At 43.1% G+C, this 24,472-nt stretch overlaps 1 pseudogene; it reads right to left on the bottom strand.

Moving 5' to 3' along the window:
* The window catches only part of LOC109884626 (coronin-6-like), a 37,681-nt pseudogene extending 15,787 nt beyond the window's left edge, over window positions 1-21,894 (bottom strand).
* Between the last annotated feature and the right edge of the window lie 2,578 nt (window positions 21,895-24,472).

The raw sequence follows: 24,472 nt of genomic DNA, 5'->3' as shown, positions 1-24,472 counted from the left end.
TAGCAACAACAATAGACATCTAGTTAGTTCACTCTACATCCTAGCAACAACAATAGACATCTAGTTAGTTCACTCTACATCCTAGCAACAACAATAGACATCTAGTTAGTTCACTCTACATCCTAGCAACAACAATAGACATCTAGTTAGTTCACTCTACATCCTAGCAACAACAATAGACATCTAGTTAGTTCACTCTACATCCTAGCAACAACAATAGACATCTAGTTAGTTCACTCTACATCCTAGCAACAACAATAGACATCTAGTTAGTTCACTCTACATCCTAGCAACAACAATAGACATCTAGTTAGTTCACTCTACATCCTAGTGCTCAGCAATAGACATCTAGTTAGTTCACTCTACATCCTAGCAACAACAATAGACATCTAGTTAGTTCACTCTACATCCTAGCAACAACAATAGACATCTAGTTAGTTCACTCTACATCCTAGCAACAACAATAGACATCTAGTTAGTTCACTCTACATCCTAGCAACAACAATAGACATCTAGTTAGTTCACTCTACATCCTAGCAACAACAATAGACATCTAGTTAGTTCACTCTACATCCTAGCAACAACAATAGACATATAGTTAGTTCACTCTACATCCTAGCGCTCAGCAATAGACATCTAGTTAGTTCACTCTACATCCTAGCAACAACAATAGACATCTAGTTAGTTCACTCTACATCCTAGCAACAACAATAGACATCTAGTTAGTTCACTCTACATCCTAGCAACAACAATAGACATCTAGTTAGTTCACTCTACATCCTAGCAACAACAATAGACATCTAGTTAGTTCACTCTACATCCTAGCGCTCAGCAATATGTCTCTATCCTCTAACAATATGGTTACAGTGGGTTGGATTGTAGTAACAAGGGCATTTCCATGTATAAGGCACTAACATATACATTTGGTGTCAAATGAAAGCTACGAGTCTAATTCTCTGAAATTAAAGCCTATATAAATGTTTAAAACATTTTCCATTCTGAAAATCAGGGATAAACAAATGCTTTTATTTCTGGTCAAACAGATAGAAAACGTGTCTTAGAAAACAGTAGAGTAGAGTTCAGTACATTATAATCTACTGTGTTGTACTGTAATGTACTGTACTGAACTCTACTGCTGTGGTGTCCAAGCCTGTGAAACATAGACGTCTTATGATTGGTACAGATTTGGTCAGGTCAGGACCAACCAAATTTCGTCTTTGCAGGCGGAGCTCATTAAAATAATAGCCCGTGTGTAGAATGATACCAAAACATGCAAAGTAGGATTCTACGTTATTCTCCCTTGTGTACCTATCACCGTGAAGAGAATGACATTCATCATTATGCATTTCTGTATGGTACAGATCAGGAACCCATGATGTTATTCTGTTACCCATGGAATTTCCCACAACCGTCACCAAAATGTTTATAATACAGTTGATTTGTCACGTTCTGACCTTTATTTCCTTTGTTTTGTCATTATTTAGTATGGTCAGGGCGTGAGTTGGGTGGGCAGTCTATGTTTGTTTTTCTATGATTTGGGTATTTCTATGTTTCGGCCTAGTATGGTTCTCAATCAGAGGCAGGTGTCATTAGTTGTCTCTGATTGAGAATCATACTTAGGTAGCCTGGGTTTCACTGTGTGTTTGTGGGTGATTGTTCCTGACTCTGTGTTTGCACCAGATAGGGCTGTTTAGGTTTTCTCACATTTATTGTTTTGTTAGTCTATTCATGTATAGTTGTCTTTATCAAAGAACCATGAATAGAAACCACCCTGCATTTTGGTCCGCCTCTCCTTCACCACAAGAAAACCGTTACATGATTGTGACAACCAAACCCCACATTCCATGTGACAACCAAACCCCACATTCCACGTGACAACCAAACCCCACATTCCATATGACAACCAAACCCCACATTCCATGTGACAACCAAACCCCACATTCCATGTGACAACCAAACCCCACATTCCATGTGACAACCAAACCCCACATTCCATGTAACAACCAAACCCCACATTCCACGTGACAACCAAACCCCACATTCCATGTGACAACCAAACCCCACATTCCACGTGACAACCAAACCCCACATTCCATGTGAATAACCAAACCCCACATTCCATGTGACAACCAAACCCCACATTCCATGTGAATAACCAAACCCCACATTCCATGTGACAACCAAACCAACCAAACCCCATATTCCATGTGACAACCAAACCCCACATTCCATGTGAATAACCAAACCCCACATTCCACGTGACAACCAAACCCCACATTCCACGTGACAACCAAACCCCACATTCCACGTGACAACCAAACCCCACATTCCACGTGACAACCAAACCCCACATTCCACGTGACAACCAAACCTCACATTCCATGTGACAACCAAACCAACCAAACCCCACATTCCATGTGACAACCAAACCAACCAAACTCCACATTCCATGTGACAACCAAACCAACCAAACCCCACATTCCACGTGACAACCAAACCCCACATTCCACGTGACAACCAAACCCCACATTCCACGTGACAACCAAACCCCACATTCCATGTGACAACCAAACCCCACATTCCACGTGACAACCAAACCCCACATTCCATGTGACAACCAAACCAACCAAACCCCACATTCCATGTGACAACCAAACCAACCAAACCCCACATTCCATGTGACAACCAAACCAACCAAACCCCACATTCCACGTGACAACCAAACCCCACATTCCACGTGACAACCAAACCCCACATTCCACGTGACAACCAAACCCCACATTCCACGTGACAACCAAACCCCACGTGGACCCCACATTCCACGTGACAACCAAACCCCACATTCCACGTGACAACCAAACCCCACATTCCACGTGACAACCAAACCCCACATTCCACATGACAACCAAACCCCACATTCCACGTGACAACCAAACCCCACATTCCACGTGACAACCAAACCCCACATTCCATATGACAACCAAACCCCACATTCCACGTGACAACCAAACCCCACATTACACGTGACAACCAAACCCCATATTCCATATGACAACCAAACCCCACATTCCATGTGACAACCAAACCCCACATTCCATATGACAACCAAACCCCACATTCCATATGACAACCAAACCCCACATTCCATATGACAACCAAACCCCACATTCCATATGACAACCAAACCACACATTCCATGTGACAACCAAACCCCACATTCCATATGACAACCAAACCCCACATTCCATATGACAACCAAACCCCACATTCCATATGACAACCAAACCCCACATTCCATATGACAACCAAACCCCACATTCCATATGACAACCAAACCCCACATTCCATGTGACAACCAAACCCCACATTCCATATGACAACCAAACCCCACATTCCATATGACAACCAAACCCCACATTCCATGTGACAACCAAACCCCACATTCCATATGACAACCAAACCCCACATTCCATATGACAACCAAACCCCACATTCCATATGACAACCAAACCCCACATTCCATATGACAACCAAACCCCACATTCCATATGACAACCAAACCCCACATTCCATATGACAACCAAACCCCACATTCCATATGACAACCAAACCCCACATTCCATGACAACCAAACCCCACATTCCATGACAACCAAACCCCACATTCCATATGACAACCAAATGCAAACATTTACAAAGAAAATACCAACATCATTGAATGAAAAACTTTCTCCACACCCATTGCACAGTCTTCACATTTTGCTGCCTTAAATTTAAATCTAAAAAGAAAGATGTTTTTTTTCTACAGATCTACACAACCTATTCCACAAGGTTCGAAGTGAAAGAAAATGATATGAACATTTTCCAAATTAATAATAAAAAATATAAAAAATTGAAGATGTATTGTGGTGGCAGCCTCATGTTATGGGTATGCTTGTCACTGGCAGAGATTAGGGCGTTTGTTAGGATAAAAATCCATTTTAATGGCGCAAAGCTCATATAAAACATTTGTGGAAACCGTGCCTCAGTCTTCCGAAAATCTAACCTTGGGATATAGTTGTATTTTCAGCAGGAATATCACCAAATATTTAATGCCAAAGACACCAGAATGGTTTGTCCTGAGTGTTCCAGCCGCAGTCCTGACATAAATTTCCTTGAAAACCAGAGACAAGGTTTGATAATTGCTGTCCATCAATGACTCCTAACCAAATTTACTGAGCTTGAGCAATTTTGACAAAAACAATGGTAAAATGTGCCCTAAGAGTTGTGCGAAGTTGGTTGAATCTTATTCACAATGAATCACAGCTGTAATGGCTGCCAAAGGAGCTTCCACCAAGTGTCAACTCTGGGCTGAGAAGACACAATGCATCATTGTTCTTTTAGTTTAAGGCAGCTACATGTGAAGACTGTGCAAGTGGTGTGTAGACTTCACTAGCGACTCTAAATTCCCCTCACCTCAATGTTTTGTCATGAATTGACCAGGTGGATGAGTTATTTTAAAGAATTCACACATTATTATTATTATTAAAATTATTAGACACTGCTGTTAAGATCGGGAGTAATTAGCACTGTGACAACCAACCCCTGAGACAACTAGCCCCTGAGATAACCAGCCCCTGAGACAACCAGCCCCTGAGATAACCAGCCCCTGAGATAACCAGCCCCTGAGATAACCAACCCCTGAGACAACCAGCCCCTGAGACAACCAGCCCCTGAGATAACCAACCCCTGAGACAACCAACCCATGACATAACCAACCCCTGAGACAACCAACCCATGACATAACCAGCCCCTGAGACAACAAGTCCCTGAGACAACCAGCCCCTGAGACAACCAGCCCCTGAGACAACCAGCCCCTGAGATAACCAACCCCTGACACAACCAGCCCCTGAGACAACCATTCCCTGAGACAACCAGTCCCTGAGACAACCAGCCCCTGAGACAACCAACCCCTGAGACAACCAGCCCCTGAGACAACCGACCCCTGAGACAACCAGCCCCTGAGACAACCGACCCCTGAGACAACCAGCCCCTGAGACAACCAACCCCTGAGAGAAAAAGCCCCTGAGATAACCAACCCCTGAGACAACCAACCCCTGAGACAACCAGCCCCTGAGACGACCATTCCCTGAGACAACCAACCCATGAGATAACCAACCGCTGAGAGAAAAAGCCCCTGAGATAACCAACCACTGAGACAACCAACCCCTGAGACAACCAGCCCCTGAGACAACCAACCCATGAGACAACCAACCCATGAGAACTTTTGGTTCACCAGGGAGCCAGTGCATGGTGGATGGAGCAGCATAGATACAGTTGAAGTCGGAAGTTTACATACACCTTAGCCAAATACATTTAAACTCAGTTTTTCACAATTCCTGACATCTAATCTTAGTAAATATTCCCCGTCTTAGGTCAATTCCCTGTCTTAGGTCAGTTAGGATCACCACTTTATTTTAAGAATATGAAATGTCAGAGTAATAGTAGAGAGAATGATTTATTTCATCACATTCCCAGTAGGTCAGAAGTTTACATACACTCAATTAGTATTTGGTAGCATAGCCTTTAAATTGTTTAACTTGGGTGCGTTTTGGGTAGCCTTCCTCAAGCTTCCCACAATAAGTTAGGTGACTTTTGGCCCATTCCTCCAGAGAGAGCTGGTGTAACTGAGTCAGGTTTGTAGGCCTCCTTGCTCACACACTCTTTTTCAGTTCTGCCCACACATTTTCTATAGGATTGAGGTCAGGGCTTTGTGATGGCCACTCCAATACCTTGACTCTGTTGTCCTTAATCCATTTTGCCACAACATTGGAAGTATGCTTGGGGTCATTGTCCATTTGGAAGACCCATTTGCGACCAAGCTTTAACTTCCTGACTGATGTCTTGACATGTTGCTTCAATATATACACATCATTGTCCTTCATCATGATGCCATCTATTTTGTGAAGTGCACCAGTCCCCCCTGCAGCAAAGCACCCCCACAACATGATGCTGCCACACCCGTGCTTCACGGTTGGGATGGTGTTCTTCGGCTTGCAAGCCTCCCCCTTTTTCCTCCAAACATAACGATGGTCATTATGGCCAAACAGTTCTATTTTTGTTTTTGTTCAGACCCGGTGGCATTTATCCAAAAAGTACGATCTTTGTAGCCATGACATCATTTTCTGGAATTTTCCAAGCTGTTTAAAGGCACAGTCAACTTAGTGTATGTAAACTTCTGACCCACTGGAATTGTGATACAGTGAAATAATCTGTTTGTAAACAATTGTTGGAAAAATGACTTGTGTCATGCACAAAGTAGATGTCCTAACCGACTTTCCAAAACTATAGTTTGTTAACAAGAAATTCTTGGAGTGGTTAAAAAACAAGTTTTAATGACTCCAACCTAATTGTATGTAAACCTCCGACATCAACTGTATATATAGACTCTCCATCCATCTATTATATAAACATGTCTATCTCTCCCTCTCTCCTACTCTGCTTTCCTCTGTCCATCCGTCTAATATATAACCATGTCTATCTCCCCCTCTCTGAATTGAAGAGGATATTCAGCCACGTCAGTTTGCTCCTCAATTCATACACCTTGGATGGAGAGAGAGGGAGTGGCAGTGTTCATTTCATGGATATCTCTCTCTCTCTCTCTCTCTCTCTCTCTCTCTCTCTCTCTCTCTCTCTCTCTCTCTCTCTCTGGTAACACATTGATGTGTGAGCATAGACTGAGGAGATCAACGGTACATCTCAGGAGCTTTGTCCTCCATAGACAGATAACACCAAAAACACATACCTCACTAGACTTCAACAACAGCTGAATTAATCCCCTAGCAAGGACGTGTATACAGACTGAATAAGGTTACAAACACACCCTGTTACCAACACAGCCTGTTACCGACACAGCCTGTTACATACACAGTCTGTTACCGACACAGCCTGTTACCGACACACCCTGTTAAATACACAGCCTGTTACCGACACAGCCTGTTACAAACACAGCCTGTTACTAACATAGCCTGTTACCAACATAGCCTGTTACCAACATAGCCTGTTACCAACATCGCCTGTTACCAACACAGCCTGTTACCAACACAGCCTGTTACCGACACACCCTGTTAAATACACAGCCTGTTACCAACACAGCCTGTTACAAACACAGCCTGTTACCAACATAGCCTGTTACCAACATAGCCTGTTACCAACATAGCCTGTTACCAACACAGCCTGTTACCAACACAGCCTGTTACCAACATAGCCTGTTACCAACACAGCCTGTTACCAACACAGCCTGTTGCCAACATAGCCTGTTGCCAACAAAGCCTGTTACCAACATAGCCTGTTACCAACACAGCCTGTTACCAACACAGCCTGTTACCAACACAGCCTGTTACCAACATAGCCTGTTACCAACACAGCCTGTTACCAACATAGCCTGTTACCAACACAGCCTGTTACCAACACAGCCTGTTACCAACACAGCCTGTTACCAACATAGCCTGTTACCGACACAGCCTGTTACCGACACAGCCTGTTACCGACACAGCCTGTTAAATACACAGCCTGTTACCAACACAGCCTGTTACAAACACAGCCTGTTACCAACATAGCCTGTTACCAACACAGCCTGTTACCACATAGCCTGTTACCAACACAGCCTGTTACCAACACAGCCTGTTACCAACATAGCCTGTTACCAACATAGCCTGTTACCAACATAGCCTGTTACCAACACAGCCTGTTACCAACATAGCCTGTTACCAACACAGCCTGTTACCAACACAGCCTGTTACCGACACAGCCTGTTAAATACACAGCCTGTTACCAACACAGCCTGTTACAAACACAGCCTGTTACCAACATAGCCTGTTACCAACACAGCCTGTTACCAACATAGCCTGTTACCAACACAGCCTGTTACCAACACAGCCTGTTACCAACACAGCCTGTTACCAACATAGCCTGTTACCAACATAGCCTGTTACCAACACAGCCTGTTACCAACACAGCCTGTTACCAACATAGCCTGTTACCAACACAGCCTGTTACCAACACAGCCTGTTACCAACACAGCCTGTTACCAACATAGCCTGTTACCGACACAGCCTGTTACCGACACAGCCTGTTACCAACACAGCCTGTTACCAACATAGCTTGTTACCAACACAGCCTGTTACCAACACAGCCTGTTACCAACACAGCCTGTTACCAACATAGCCTGTTACCGACACAGCCTGTTACCGACACAGCCTGTTACCAACACCCGCATAAAAACAAAAAGAAGGTTTCATGGTGTTCTATTGCTATATTGATGCAATACATTTATTAATTAGCCAACGTTTCTGCTTATACATAGCTGCTTTATCGAGGAACGTTTCACTTACTAACACTGTGATACGTGGTTGCCTTACCTGGCTACCTTGAGATGAATGACGTGGTTGCCTTACCTGGCTACCTTGAGATGAATGATGTGGTTGCCTTACCTGGCTACCTTGAGATGAATGATGTGGTTGCCTTACCTGGCTACCTTGAGATGAATGATGTGGTTGCCTTACCTGGCTACCTTGAGATGAATGATGTGGTTGTCTCACCTGGCTACCTTGAGATGAATGATGTGGTTGCCTTACCTGGCTACCTTGAGATGAATGATGTGGTTGTCTCACCTGGCTACCTTGAGATGAATGATGTGGTTGCCTTACCTGGCTACCTTGAGATGAATGATGTGGTTGCCTTACCTGGCTACCTTGAGATGAATGATGTGGTTGCCTTACCTGGCTACCTTGAGATGAATGATGTGGTTGTCTCACCTGGCTACCTTGAGATGAATGATGTGGTTGCCTTACCTGGCTACCTTGAGATGAATGATGTGGTTGCCTTACCTGGCTACCTTGAGATGAATGATGTGGTTGCCTTACCTGGCTACCTTGAGATGAATGATGTGGTTGCCTTACCTGGCTACCTTGAGATGAATGATGTGGTTGCCTTACCTGGCTACCTTGAGGTGAATGATGTGGTTGCCTTACCTGGCTACCTTGAGATGAATGATGTGGTTGTCTCACCTGGCTACCTTGAGATGAATGATGTGGTTGCCTTACCTGGCTACCTTGAGATGAATGATGTGGTTGCCTTACCTGGCTACCTTGAGATGAATGATGTGGTTGTCTCACCTAGCTACCTTGAGGTGAATGATGTGGTTGCCTTACCTGGCTACCTTGAGATGAATGATGTGGTTGTCTCACCTGGCTACCTTGAGATGAATGATGTGGTTGCCTTACCTGGCTACCTTGAGATGAATGATGTGGTTGCCTTACCTGGCTACCTTGAGATGAATGATGTGGTTGTCTCACCTGGCTACCTTGAGGTGAATGATGTGGTTGCCTTACCTGGCTACCTTGAGATGAATGATGTGGTTGTCTCACCTGGCTACCTTGAGATGAATGATGTGGTTGCCTTACCTGGCTACCTTGAGATGAATGATGTGGTTGCCTTACCTGGCTACCTTGAGATGAATGATGTGGTTGCCTTACCTGGCTACCTTGAGATGAATGATGTGGTTGCCTTACCTGGCTACCTTGAGATGAATGATGTGGTTGCCTTACCTGGCTACCTTGAGATGAATGATGTGGTTGCCTTACCTGGCTACCTTGAGGTGAATGATGTGGTTGCCTTACCTGGCTACCTTGAGATGAATGATGTGGTTGTCTCACCTGGCTACCTTGAGATGAATGATGTGGTTGTCTCACCTAGCTACCTTGAGGTGAATGATGTGGTTGTCTCACCTAGCTACCTTGAGATGAATGATGTGGTTGTCTCACCTAGCTATGAGATGAATGCACTAACTGTAAGTCTCTCTGGATAAGAGTGTATGCTAAATGACTAAAATCTCATGTAAAAATGTTGGGCCAATTGTGCGCCACTCTATGGGACTCCCAAGCACGGCCGGTTGTGATACAGCCTGGAATCGAACCAGGGTCTGTAGTGATACCTCTAGCACTGAGATGCAGTGCCTTAGACCACTGTGCCACTCGGGAGCCCATGTAGCTGTACTTATGTAGCTATACTTATGTAGCTATACTTATGTAGCTATACTTATGTAGCTATACTTATGTAGCCATACTTATCTAGCTATACTTATTTATATAGCTATACTTATTAATCTATACTTATGTAGCTATACTTATTAATCTATACTTATGTAGCTATACTTATTAATCTATACTTATGTAGCCATACTTATCTAGCTATACTTATTTATATAGCTATACTTATTAATCTATACTTATGTAGCTATACTTATTAATCTATACTTATGTAGCTATACTTATTAATCTATACTTATGTAGCTATACTTATTAATCTATACTTATGTAGCTATACTTATTAATCTATACTTATGTAGCTATACTTATTAATCTATACTTATGTAGCTATACTTATTAATCTATACTTATGTAGCTATACTTATTAATCTATACTTATGTAGCTATACTTATTAATCTATACTTATGTAGCTATACTTATTAATCTATACTTATGTAGCTATACTTATTCATCTATACTTATGTAGCTATACTTATTCATCTATACTTATTTAAATATACTTATTCATCTATACTTATTTATATAGCTATACTTATTTATCTATACTTATGAAGCTATACTTATTTATCTATACTTATTTAAATATACTTATGAAGCTATACTTATTTATCTAGCTATACTTATTTATCTATACTTATTTATATATACGTATGAAGCTATACTTATTTATCTAGCTATACTTATTTATCTATACTTATTTATCTAGCTATACTTATTTATCTATACTTATTTATCTATACTTATTTATCTAGCTATACTTATTTATCTATACTTATTTATCTAGCTATACTTATTTATCTATACTTATTTATATATACGTATGAAGCTATACTTATTCCCTGTAGTTCTATTGTTTCTGTGTGTTCTTCCCTGTGGAATGAAACAGGTGGCAGAACTTTGCTCTGGTGAACAAAGCAACCACTAGAGAGAAGACCCCTATAAGGGTGAAAGGTGAGGCTCAGGGGCGTAGAGATGACTGTACACACACACACACACACACACACACACACACACACACACACACACACACACACACACACACACACACACACACACACACACAGACAGACAGTAGGGGCGTAGAGATTACTGTACACACACACACACACACACACACACAGACAGTAGGGGCGTAGAGATTACTGTACACACACACACACACGCACACACACAGAGGCATTAGAGGCGTAGCGACGTTAGCACATTGTGTTCTGGTTGAATCCTGATCCCTGTCGTTGAGTTGATTTCAATGGGTCACACATTTTTTGACATATTGTGAGTTTTCCCTATCCTATCCCATTTTTGGTTAGCAGTGGCTATAACGTTAAAATAGTTTTACTAGTGGCTTTGTCTGTCGGCCCATAGACTTGCTTTCAAATACAGGTAAAGGTCAAGAACAGATACCCTTGACCTCCATCCCTCAGCTGTTAACCAAAAGAAGTGGTAGGGTTGCTGCTTTGCTATTAGTTTAAACTGTTGGTTGCTCCTTTAAAGAGCTGACTGACCTTAGAGAGGGGCAGGACGAGGAAGGCTCCGCCGCCACTGGACTCCACGATGACGGCCAGGAACTTTGGGTTGACGGCACAGAACGAGCTGTCCCACGTCACCTTGGAAACGCGTATGTCATCGTAGTTTTGCTCCGTCTTCACCGCCTGGCCAAAGACGTGTCGGAACTTACTCTGTCGTACGATGCTGCGACTCATCGCTATAGAGACGAGGGAGGGAGGGGTCGGGGGGAGAGATAAAGTTGAGTGGGAGAGGGTAAGACAAAGATGGAGGTGGGGGGGGGGGGGGGATTGACAATCTCAGAAATGCAATTTCCATCAATCAATCATTTAATCAATCATTCCATAATTTATGATGAATATACGTCTTGTATCATGTGAATCATCCGACTGATCTCTCCTCCTCCATTGAGAGGATACACGGGGCGTCAAGGTAGTGGTTAGAGTGTAGAGGCGGCAGTGTTGGGATAGGTAAATAATAATGCTCTAAAATGTATATTAGAATATGTCATAGGCAAAAATATTCAAGGAACATCTTTATTTATAGTGTACGAACTTAACATGATGAACAGGAATGACATTTTTTTCAAAGCAACACTTCTTATCTAACTTTGCTGTTGAAGTATAGACACCGGAGTTGCCGAACCCGTTCACAGGATTGGGTAGCCCTTTCCTGTGGTTGAATGACCTAGAGGTCTCATGGGTGGAATATTATTTCATGGGTCCATATTTTTCATATTTTTCATTTTTTCAGGGAAATTCTGGTGTTTCTATGTCAAACGGTTTTGTTATATTTCAGTCTTCTGTGATGTATACGGAACATGTAAAGTGTTGGTCCCATGTTTCATGAGCTGAAATAAAAGATCCCAGAAATGTTCCATACGCACAAAAAGCTGATTTCTCTCGGATTTTGTGCACAATTTTGTTTACATCCCTGTTAGTGAGCATTTCTCCTTTGTCAAGATAATCCATCCAATTGACAGGTGTGGCATAGCAAGACACTGATTTAACAGCATGGTCATTACACAGGTGCACCTTGTGCTGGGGACAATAAAATGTTACTCTAAAATGTGCAGTTTTGTCACAACACAGACATCTCACAGCTGATGAAACTATCGTGTTGTACAAAGGTATACAACTCACACACATGGTTATGGGCTTAAAATAAGCCACCTATACCATGTCATATATAGAGTTGAAATGTATTACATTTTGAGTTTGCATCCAAATGTTACACTATATATACAGTACCAGTCAAAAGTTTGGACACATCTACTCAATCAAGGGTTTTTCTTTATTTTGACTATTTTCTACATTGTAGAATAAAAGTGAAGACCTCAAACTATGAAATAACACATATGGAATCATGTAGTAACCAAAAAAGTGTTAAATAAGTCAAAATGTATTTTATATTTTAGGATCTTCAAAATAGCCACCCTTTGCCTTGCTGACATATTTGCACACTCTTGGCATTCTCTCAACCAGCTTCATGAGGTAGTGACCTGGAATGCATTTCAATTAACAGGTGTGCCTTTTTAAAAGTTAAGTTGTGGAATTTGTTTCCTTCTTATTACATTTGAGCCAATCAGTTGTGTTGTGACAAGGTATGGGTGGTATACAGTAGATAGCCCTATTTGGTAAAATACCAAGTCCATATTATGGCAAGAACAGCTCAAATAAGCAAAGAGCAACAACCGTCCATCATTACTTTAGGACTTGAGTCAATATGTAACATTTCAAGAATATTGAAAGTTTTTTCAAGTGCAGTCACAAAACCAACAAGCGCTATGATGAAACTGGCTCTCATGAGGACAACCACAGGAAAGGAAGACCCAGAGTTACCTCTGCTGCAGAGGATAAGTTCATTAGAATAACTGCACCTAACTGTAGCCCAAATAAATGCTTCGCAGAGTTCAAGTAACAGACACATCTCAACATCAACTGTTCAGAGGAGACTGCGTGAATTGCTACAAAGATTTGCTGCAAAGAAACCACTACTAAAGGACACCAATAATAAGAAGAGACTTGCTTGGGCCAAGAAACACAAGCAATGGACATTAGACCAGTGGAAATCTGTCCTTTGGTGTGATGAGTCCAAATGTGAGATTTTTGGTTCCAACCACCGTGTCTTTGTGAGCGGCAGAGTAGGTGAACATATGACCTCCACATGTGTTTCCCACCGTGAAGCATGGAGGAGGAGGTCTGATGGTGTGGGGGTGCAAATTTCATTCCATGCATCAACCAGCTATGAGGAGAAACTTGTGATCCAATTCAGCTCAAACTCTAAAAGCCAGGGCTCTCAGGAAGTGCTTGATTTGATTTTCAATTGCATTTGCATTGATGTCAGAGTGGTTAGAGGGACAATAGAGCCCTGAGTACCAGGCCATTAGGACCTGATGGAGGGACAAGAGAGCCCTGAGTAGCAGACCATTAGGACCTGATGGAGGGACAATAGAGCCCTGAGTACCAGGCCATTAGGACCTGATGGAGGGACAATAGAGCCCTGAGTACCAGGCCATTAGGACCTGATGGAGGGACAACAGAGCGCTGAGTACCAGGCCAGTGGGACCTGATGGAGGGACAATAGATTCACGTAGCGGTCATGATTTGGGGCTGTTCAAATGTTTGATGTATTAGAATAATTGATTATGCTTATGTTATATTAATAGTCCTCCTTACATTTATAGGGTCCTAGACTACAGATTAACAACATATATTTTCATGATATAGTTTTAGAAGTGTTCCACAGTTGTTTTCTCATTCACTCACTCAATGTGTGACTAAGACAGAACTCTGCAGGGGAGTGTGGAAGATAAGAGACTACTCCAATATTCTGCAATAAATCAACTTTGGGGAGGGGACATTTATTGCCTAGCTTTTAGATCATCTGAATGGTTATGGGTCTGAATGGTTATGGGTCTGAATTAATAACTGCTATAGTCTACCACCATCTGAATGGTTATGGGTCTGAATAAATAACTGCTATAGTCTACCGCCATCTGAATGGTTATGGGTCTGAATTAATAACTGCTATAGTCTACCACCATCTGAATGGTTATTGGTCTGAATAAATAACTGCTATAGTCTACCACCATCTGAATGGTTATTGGTCTGAATTAATAACTGCTATAGTCTACCACCATCTGAATGGTTATTGGTCTGAATTAATAACTGCTATAGTCTACCACCATCTGAATGGTTCTGGGTATGAATTAATAACTGCTATAGTCTACCACCATCTGAATGGTTATTGGTCTGAATTAATAACTGCTATAGTCTACCACCATCTGAATGGTTCTGGGTCTGAATTAATAACTGCTATAGTCTACCACCATCTGAATGGTTCTGGGTCTGAATTAATAACTGCTATAGTCCTCCACCATCTGAATGGTTATTGGTTTGAATTAATAACTGCTATAGTCCTCCACCATCTGAATGGTTATTGGTCTGAATTAATAACTGCTATAGTCCTCCACCATCTGAATGGTTCTGGGTCTGAATTAATAACTGCTATAGTCCTCCACCATCTGAATGGTTCTGGGTCTGAATTAATAACTGCTATAGTCCTCCACCATCTGAATGGTTCTGGGTCTGAATTAATAACTGCTATAGTCCTCCACCATCTGAATGGTTATTGGTCTGAATTAATAACTGCTATAGTCTACCACCATCTGAATGGTTATTCGTGGCAGTTTTAAAATTCTGCAGCTGAAAGAAAATACAAATATAATCTTTACAATTAAAAAACAAAGTGACCTATTACCTATTCCCCCTATTCCCCCTCATGAGACTGAAAAGATTTGGCATGGGTCCTCAGATCCTCAAAAGGTTCTACAGCTGCAACATCGAGAGCATCCTGACTGGTTGCATCACTGCCTGGTATGGCAACTGCTCGGCCTCCAAACACAAGGCGCTACAGAGGGTAGTGCGAACGGCCCAGTACATAACTGGGGCCAAGCTTCCTGCCATCCAGGACCTCTATACCAGGCGGTGTCAGAGGAAAGCCCTATAAATTGTCAAAGACTCCAGCCACCCTAGTCATAGACTGTTCTCTCCGCTACCACATGGTAAGCAGTACCGGAGCGCCAAGTCTAGGTCCAAGAGGCTTCTAAACAGCTTCTACCCCAAGCCATAAAACTCCTGAACACCTTATCAAATGGCTACCCAGACTATTTGCATTCCCCCCCCTTTTACACTGCTGCTACTCTCTGTTGTTGTCATCTATGCATAGTCACTTAACTCTAACTCTCTTAACTCTAATAACTCTACCTACATGTACATATTACCTCAATTACCTCAACTAACTGGTGCCCCCCCACACTCTGTACCGGTACCCCCTGTATATAGCCTCCACATTGACTCTGTACCGAGAACCCCCTGTATATAGCCTCCACATTGACTTTGTATTGGTACCCCCTGTATATATCCTCCACATTGACTCTGTACCGTAACACCCTGTATATATCCTCCACATTGACTCTGTACTGTAACACCCTGTATATAGCCTCCACATTGACTTTGTACTGGTACCCCCTGTATATATCCTCCACATTGACTCTGTACCGTAACACCCTGTATATAGCCTCCACATTGACTCTGTACTGTAATACCCTGTATATAGCCTCCACATTGACTCTGTACTGTAATACCCTGTATATAGCCTCCACATTGACTCTGTACTGTAATACCCTGTATATAGCCTCCACATTGACTCTGTACTGTAATACCCTGTATATAGCCTCCACATTGACTCTGTACCGGTACCCCCTGTATATAGCCTCCACATTGACTCTGTACCGGTACCCCCTGTATATAGCCTCCACATTGACTCTGTACCAGTACCCCCTGTATATAGTCTCCACATTGACTCTGTACCGTAACACCCTGTATATAGCCTCCACATTGACTCTGTATCGGTACCCCCTGTATATAGCCTCCACATTGACTCTGTATCGGTACCCCCTGTATATAGCCTCCACATTGACTCTGTACCGTAACACCCTGTATATAGCCTCCACATTGACTCTGTATCGGTACCCCCTGTATATAGCCTCCACATTGACTCTGTATCGGTACCCCCTGTATATAGCCTCCACATTGACTCTGTACCGTAACACCCTGTATATAGCCTCCACATTGACTCTGTACCGTAACACCCTGTATATAGCCTCCACATTGACTCTGTACCGTAACACCCTGTATATAGCCTCCACATTGACTCTGTATCGGTACCCCCTGTATATAGCCTCCACATTGACTCTGTATCGGTACCCCCTGTATATAGCCTCCACATTGACTCTGTACTGTAACACCCTGTATATAGCCTCCACATTGACTCTGTACCGGTACCCCCTGTATATAGCCTCCACATTGACTCTGTACCGTAATACCCTGTATATAGCCTCCACATTGACTCTGTACTGTAACACCCTGTATATACCCTCCACATTGACTCTGTACCGGTACCCCCTGTATATAGCCTCCACATTGACTCTGTACCGTAATACCCTGTATATAGCCTCCAAATTGACTCTGTACCGGTACCCCCTGTATATAGCCTCCACATTGACTCTGTACCGGTACCCCCTGTATATAGCCACCACATTGACTCTGTACCGGTACCCCCTGTATATAGCCTCCACATTGACTCTGTACCGGTACCCCCTGTATATAGCCTCCACATTGACTCTGTACCGGTACCCCCTGTATATAGCCACCACATTGACTCTGTACCGGTACCCCCTGTATATAGCCTCCACATTGACTCTGTACCGGTACCCCCTGTATATAGCCTCCACATTGACTCTGTACCGGTACCCCCTGTATATAGCCTCCACATTGACTCTGTACCGGTACCCCCTGTATATAGCCTCCACATTGACTCTGTACCGGTACCCCCTGTATATAGCCCTCCACATTGACTCTGTACCGGTACCCCCTGTATATAGCCTCCACATTGACTCTGTACCGTAATACCCTGTATATAGCCTCCACATTGACTCTGTACCGTAACACCCTGTATATAGCCTCCACATTAACTCTGTACCGTAATACCCTGTATATAGCCTCCACATTAACTCTGTACCGTAACACCCTGTATATAGCCTCCACATTAACTCTGTACCGTAATACCCTGTATATAGTCTCCACATTAACTCTGTACCGTAACACCCTGTATATAGCCTCCACATTAACTCTGTACCGTAACACCCTGTATATAGCCTCCACATTGACTCTGTACCGTAACACCCTGTATATAGCCTCCACATTAACTCTGTACCGTAACACCCTGTATATAGCCTTCACATTGACTCTGTACCGTAACACCCTGTATATAGCCTCCACATTAACTCTGTACTGTAATACCCTGTATATAGCCTCCACATTGACTCTGTACTGTAACACCCTGTATATAGCCTCCACATTGACTCTGTACTGTAATACCCTGTATATAGCCTCCACATTGACTCTGTACTGTAACACCCTGTATATAGCCTCCACATTGACTCTGTACTGTAATACCCTGTATATAGCCTCCACATTGACTCTGTACTGTAATACCCTGTATATAGCCTCCACATTAACTCTGTACTGTAATACCCTGTATATAGCCTCCACATTGACTCTGTACTGTAACACCCTGTATATAGCCTCCACATTGACTCTGTACTGTAATACCCTGTATATAGCCTCCACATTGACTCTGTACCAGTACCCCCTGTATATAGTCTCCACATTGACTCTGTACCGTAACACCCTGTATATAGCCTCCACATTGACTCTGTATCGGTACCCCTGTATATAGCCTCCACATTGACTCTGTATCGGTACCCCCTGTATATAGCCTCCACATTGACTCTGTACCGTAACACCCTGTATATAGCCTCCACATTGACTCTGTATCGGTACCCCCCTGTATATAGCCTCCACATTGACTCTGTATCGGTACCCCCTGTATATAGCCTCCACATTGACTCTGTACCGTAACACCCTGTATATAGCCTCCACATTGACTCTGTACCGTAACACCCTGTATATAGCCTCCACATTGACTCTGTACCGTAACACCCTGTATATAGCCTCCACATGACTCTGTATCGGTACCCCTGTATATAGCCTCCACATTGACTCTGTATCGGTACCCCCTGTATATAGCCTCCACATTGACTCTGTACTGTAACACCCTGTATATAGCCTCCACATTGACTCTGTACCGGTACCCCCTGTATATAGCCTCCACATTGACTCTGTACCGTAATACCCTGTATATAGCCTCCACATTGACTCTGTACTGTAACACCCTGTATATACCCTCCACATTGACTCTGTACCGGTACCCCCTGTATATAGCCTCCACATTGACTCTGTACCGTAATACCCTGTATATAGCCTCCACATTGACTCTGTACCGGTACCCCCTGTATATAGCCTCCACATTGACTCTGTACCGGTACCCCCTGTATATAGCCACCACATTGACTCTGTACCGGTACCCCCTGTATATAGCCTCCACATTGACTCTGTACCGGTACCCCCTGTATATAGCCTCCACATTGACTCTGTACCGGTACCCCCTGTATATAGCCACCACATTGACTCTGTACCGGTACCCCCTGTATATAGCCTCCACATTGACTCTGTACCGGTACCCCCCTGTATATAGCCTCCACATTGACTCTGTACCGGTACCCCCTGTATATAGCCTCCACATTGACTCTGTACCGGTACCCCCTGTATATAGCCTCCACATTGACTCTGTACCGGTACCCCCTGTATATAGCCTCCACATTGACTCTGTACCGGTACCCCCTGTATATAGCCTCCACATTGACTCTGTACCGTAATACCCTGTATATAGCCTCCACATTGACTCTGTACCGTAACACCCTGTATATAGCCTCCACATTAACTCTGTACCGTAATACCCTGTATATAGCCTCCACATTAACTCTGTACCGTAACACCCTGTATATAGCCTCCACATTAACTCTGTACCGTAATACCCTGTATATAGTCTCCACATTAACTCTGTACCGTAACACCCTGTATATAGCCTCCACATTGACTCTGTACCGTAACACCCTGTATATAGCCTCCACATTAACTCTGTACCGTAACACCCTGTATATAGCCTTCACATTGACTCTGTACCGTAACACCCTGTATATAGCCTCCACATTAACTCTGTACTGTAATACCCTGTATATAGCCTCCACATTGACTCTGTACTGTAACACCCTGTATATAGCCTCCACATTGACTCTGTACTGTAATACCCTGTATATAGCCTCCACATTAACTCTGTACCGTAACACCCTGTATATAGCCTTCACATTGACTCTGTACCGTAACACCCTGTATATAGCCTCCACATTAACTCTGTACCGTAATACCCTGTATATAGCCTCCACATTGACTCTGTACTGTAACACCCTGTATATAGCCTCCACATTGACTCTGTACTGTAATACCCTGTATATAGCCTCCACATTGACTCTGTACTGTAATACCCTGTATATAGCCTCCACATTGACTCTGTACTGTAACACCCTGTATATAGCCTCCACATTGACTCTGTACTGTAATACCCTGTATATAGCCTCACTATTGTTATTTTACTGCTCCTTAATTACTTGTTACTTTAATTTCTTATTCTTATCTGTATTTGTTTCTGTCTTTATAAAACTGCATTGTTGGTTAGGGGCTTGTAAGTAATCATTTCACTGTAAGGTCTACTACACCTGTTGTATTCTGCGCATGTGACTAATACAATTTGATTTGATTTGTCACAAGAACAAAAAGTTACCAAGATGAGATGACAGGTCTACATGCGTTGTACTGTCTGTCCCCACCCTGAGCGTTGATTCATCATGCAGAGGCCGTAGAGAAGCCATACTTAGACATTGTATATCATTTAACAATTCAATTTAACGTTATGCTGTTCATATAAATCATTTATTATAATTTCCCCTTTCCTTGAAGTTATTTATCCCGGGAAAAGGAAGTGGTTTTGGGCAGAAAATGACGGTAAATCTCGGTAACCGGGTTCCCGCCATTCAACCCCAGTAGAAACCACGCTGTTGAACATAATGCTAACAGGAAATGTTTACTCTTACACAGACATGATCCCCTCTTAGTTACCCAACTCCATCACAATAGGTTCTCTTTAAACAAGGATCCATCGTTGTTACTGAGATCTTTAGGGACATTTGTCTTGTTATTCAACAGTTTGTAACACTGTAATAAATTAGGCCTATTCTTTAAAAACAAACGGTTCAAAGTTAAAATATAGGAATGCATAGCTTTCTTGTTCGTTAATATCCCAGAAATAAAAGTTTAATTTACATTACATTCAAAATATAGTCACCTAGCAAACGTGCGTATCCAGAGCGACTTACAACCAGTTAATTAAACTAGTTCCATTACTGTATAGACAAGTTCCGTTTGTTTGTAATATTCCAGTCAGTCTGTCTGTCTGTCTGTCTGTGTGTGTGTGTTCCGATAGGCCACAGCTCTTATTTTTTTGTGCTCTGCCCTGGCGCATGGCATGGCTCTCGAGACAGGGTGAAAGAATGACATGGTCACCTAATATAGACATGTCAAACTGTCCCTTCCAACCCCCCCACCCCTACCTCCCTGGGGCTCCGGGGAGAGGGCATAATCATCCCAAAGAGTATAATGATACCGATCTCCCTGATCTGTCAATAACAATAATATCGGCACATACAGACACAAACTCCTTGTGCGCGTATGGACACACACACACACACAAACACATCTGGAAACCTGAACCAGTAGCCTAATAATTTCACCCCTATAGGGAGAGAGGGGGGAGCGGGTGGTAAATCCTCCCCCCTCCCTTGCATAACGTGCTCCATTTAATTCAGCAATCACAATTTAAAGATCGCCACTGTCCGGAGAAAAAGTGCGCAGTCACAATCTATGACTTTCCCAGCATTACTATGCACACACTGGCAATGCGATAAAAGCTGTCCATTCAACTGCATCGACGACTATTAACGATATTAAAACACGGCTGGTTTAAGGCAATTCATTCAGCTCACCCAATCAGCTCGGTATTTGATGGGGATCGCCACTGTCGTTTGACCTCCGAATTACCCTTCCCTTGGTAGTTTTCTGTTCTCGGTAACGCTCCCTGCTTATTGGAATGCTTTATCTGGTTCTCTGTGGTCCAGTTTGGTACAGTCGGTGCGGGCTTTGCGAACGGGGAGCGAGGTACAACTACGACGCTCCTCAGCGGAGAGAGAAGGGAGTGGGTTTGAAGGGAGGGTGTGTGGGGGGGATAGGAGAGGGGGGTCAAAGCTGTCCGGTCTATTTTCGAAAGAGTCCTGTCCGTGTCGGGCTATCTCTCGCGTGAGGGTGGAAGAGCCATAGATTGTGCTGGGACCGCGCGTCGGGGACAGCTGGTCACGGGCCAGGCTGTTCTACACAAGCACCTGAAGAGGGAGAGTGGGATAGTGGCTCACATTAAAACTTAAGACGACCTGTGGTGATTGTGAACTATATTCTACTACAAACCGTCAGACATGCCTAAATACTTTTTAAAAAACTTTTTCAAACAGATAGCCCCATATGGACCAATTGGCTTTCCTTACAAGCCTGCGGTCACAATTTGGTAGCCATTTCCTAAACTATCCTGGTTAAGGGTAACAGGCAGACAAAATCCATGTGCTACTCCTTCAGTCAGCGACACAACGGAAACTGCCACTCCGTCACAAACTATCTGTCCTCCTTCGGCTCGACAGCTGCGTGCTTCTCCAGGCCAGTGTTGTGCTGAGATGTACTGCATGCACCTACACGCAGTGCCGCTAGAGGGCGACAAAACGCAACACTTTACACTTGCTGCAATTAGACTGAAGGGACAGTACAAACACATTAGAAGGTCTATGAAGTTTATGGTCCAATTAAAACTATTGTTTTTACTTCTTCAGTTAATTTTATTGGCCTTTGGAGGAATATGTCTCACATTATTGAGGACTGACATTACAAAAGAGAATCAATATTTACATATTGATTCATGAGTAACTAAGCAGAGAACATTAGGAAGTAGAGTGTCTTATTGATACCTAATAATGCCCGCCTTTATGGCTATAGACCAATAAGAAATGACAGTGATATCAACATACATTATGATTTTTTTTGATTACTTATCAATACCATATGCATTTCGCTGCAGCTAGAACGAGCTGCAACAAACACTCAAACTGGACAGTTTTATCTCAATCTCTTCAATCAAAGACTAAATCATGGACACTCTTACTGGCACTTGTAGCTGCTTTGCCTGATGAATTGTTGACTCTACCTTCTTGCCCTTTGCTCTGCTACCATGTTGTGCTGCTATCATGTTGTGCTGCTACCATGTTGTGCTGCTACCATGTTGTGCTGCTACCATGTTGTGCTGCCATGTGTTGCTGCCTTGCCATGTTGTTGTCATGTTGTGCTGCTACCATGTTGTGCTGCTACCATGTTGTGCTGCTACCATGTTGTGTTGTCATGTGTTACTGCCTTGCCATGTTGTTGTCTCTACCTTCTTGCCCTTCGCTCTGCTACCATGTTGTGCTGCTACCATGTTGTGCTGCTACCATGTTGTGCTGCTACCATCTTGTGCTGCCATGTGTTGCTGCCTTGCCATGTTGTTGTCTTTAGGTCTCTCTTCATGTAGTGTTGTGTTGTCATGTGTTACTGCCTTGCCATGTTGTTGTCTTTAGGTCTCTCTTCATGTAGTGTTGTTTGTCTTGTGTTGCTGCCTTGCCATGTTGTTGTCTTTAGGTCTCTCTTCATGTTGTGTTGTTCGTCTTGTGTTGCTGCTTGCCATGTTGTTGTCTTTAGGTCTCTCTTCATGTAGTGTTGTGTTGTCATGTGTTACTGCCTTGCCATGTTGTTGTCTTTAGGTCTCTCTTCATGTAGTGTTGTGTTGTCATGTGTTACTGCCTTGCCATGTTGTTGTCTTTAGGTCTCTCTTCATGTAGTGTTGTTTGTCATGTGTTGCTGCCTTGCCATGTTGTTGTCTTTAGGTCTCTCTTCATGTAGTGTTGTTTGTCTTGTGTTGCTGCCTTGCCATGTTGTTGTCTTTAGGTCTCTCTTCATGTAGTGTTGTTTGTCTTGTGTTGCTGCCTTGCCATGTTGTTGTCTTTAGGTCTCTCTTCATGTAGTGTTGTTTGTCTTGTGTTGCTGCCTTGCCATGCTGTTGTCTTTAGGTCTCTCTTCATGTAGTGTTGTTTGTCTTGTGTTGCTGCCTTGCCATGTTGTTGTCTTTAGGTCTCTCTTCATGTAGTGTTGTGTTGTCATGTGTTGCTGCCTTGTCATGTTGTTGTCTTTAGGTCTCTCTTCATGTAGTGTTGTGCTGCCATGTGTTACTGCCTTGCCATGTTGTTGTCTTTAGGTCTCTCTTCATGTAGTGTTGTGCTGCCATGTGTTGCTGCCTTGCCATGTTGTTGTCTTTAGGTCTCTCTTCATGTAGTGTTGTGCTGCCATGTGTTACTGCCTTGCCATGTTGTTGTCTTTAGGTCTCTCTTCATGTAGTGTTGTGTTGTCATGTGTTGCTGCCTTGCCATGTTGTTGTCTTTAGGTCTCTCTTCATGTTGTGTTGTTTGTCTTGTGTTGCTGCCTTGCCATGTTGTTGTCTTTAGGTCTCTCTTCATGTAGTGTTGTGTTGTCATGTGTTACTGCCTTGCCATGTTGTTGTCTTTAGGTCTCTCTTCATGTAGTGTTGTTTGTCTTGTGTTGCTGCCTTGCCATGTTGTTGTCTTTAGGTCTCTCTTCATGTTGTGTTGTTTGTCTTGTGTTGCTGCTTGCCATGTTGTTGTCTTTAGGTCTCTCTTCATGTAGTGTTGTGTTGTCATGTGTTACTGCCTTGCC

The sequence above is a fragment of the Oncorhynchus kisutch genome, linkage group LG28, assembly GCF_002021735.2.
Source record: "Oncorhynchus kisutch isolate 150728-3 linkage group LG28, Okis_V2, whole genome shotgun sequence".
NCBI lineage: Eukaryota > Metazoa > Chordata > Actinopteri > Salmoniformes > Salmonidae > Oncorhynchus > Oncorhynchus kisutch.
Note: the sequence above shows the minus strand (reverse complement) of the source record. Positions and strands in the feature narration are given on the sequence as shown.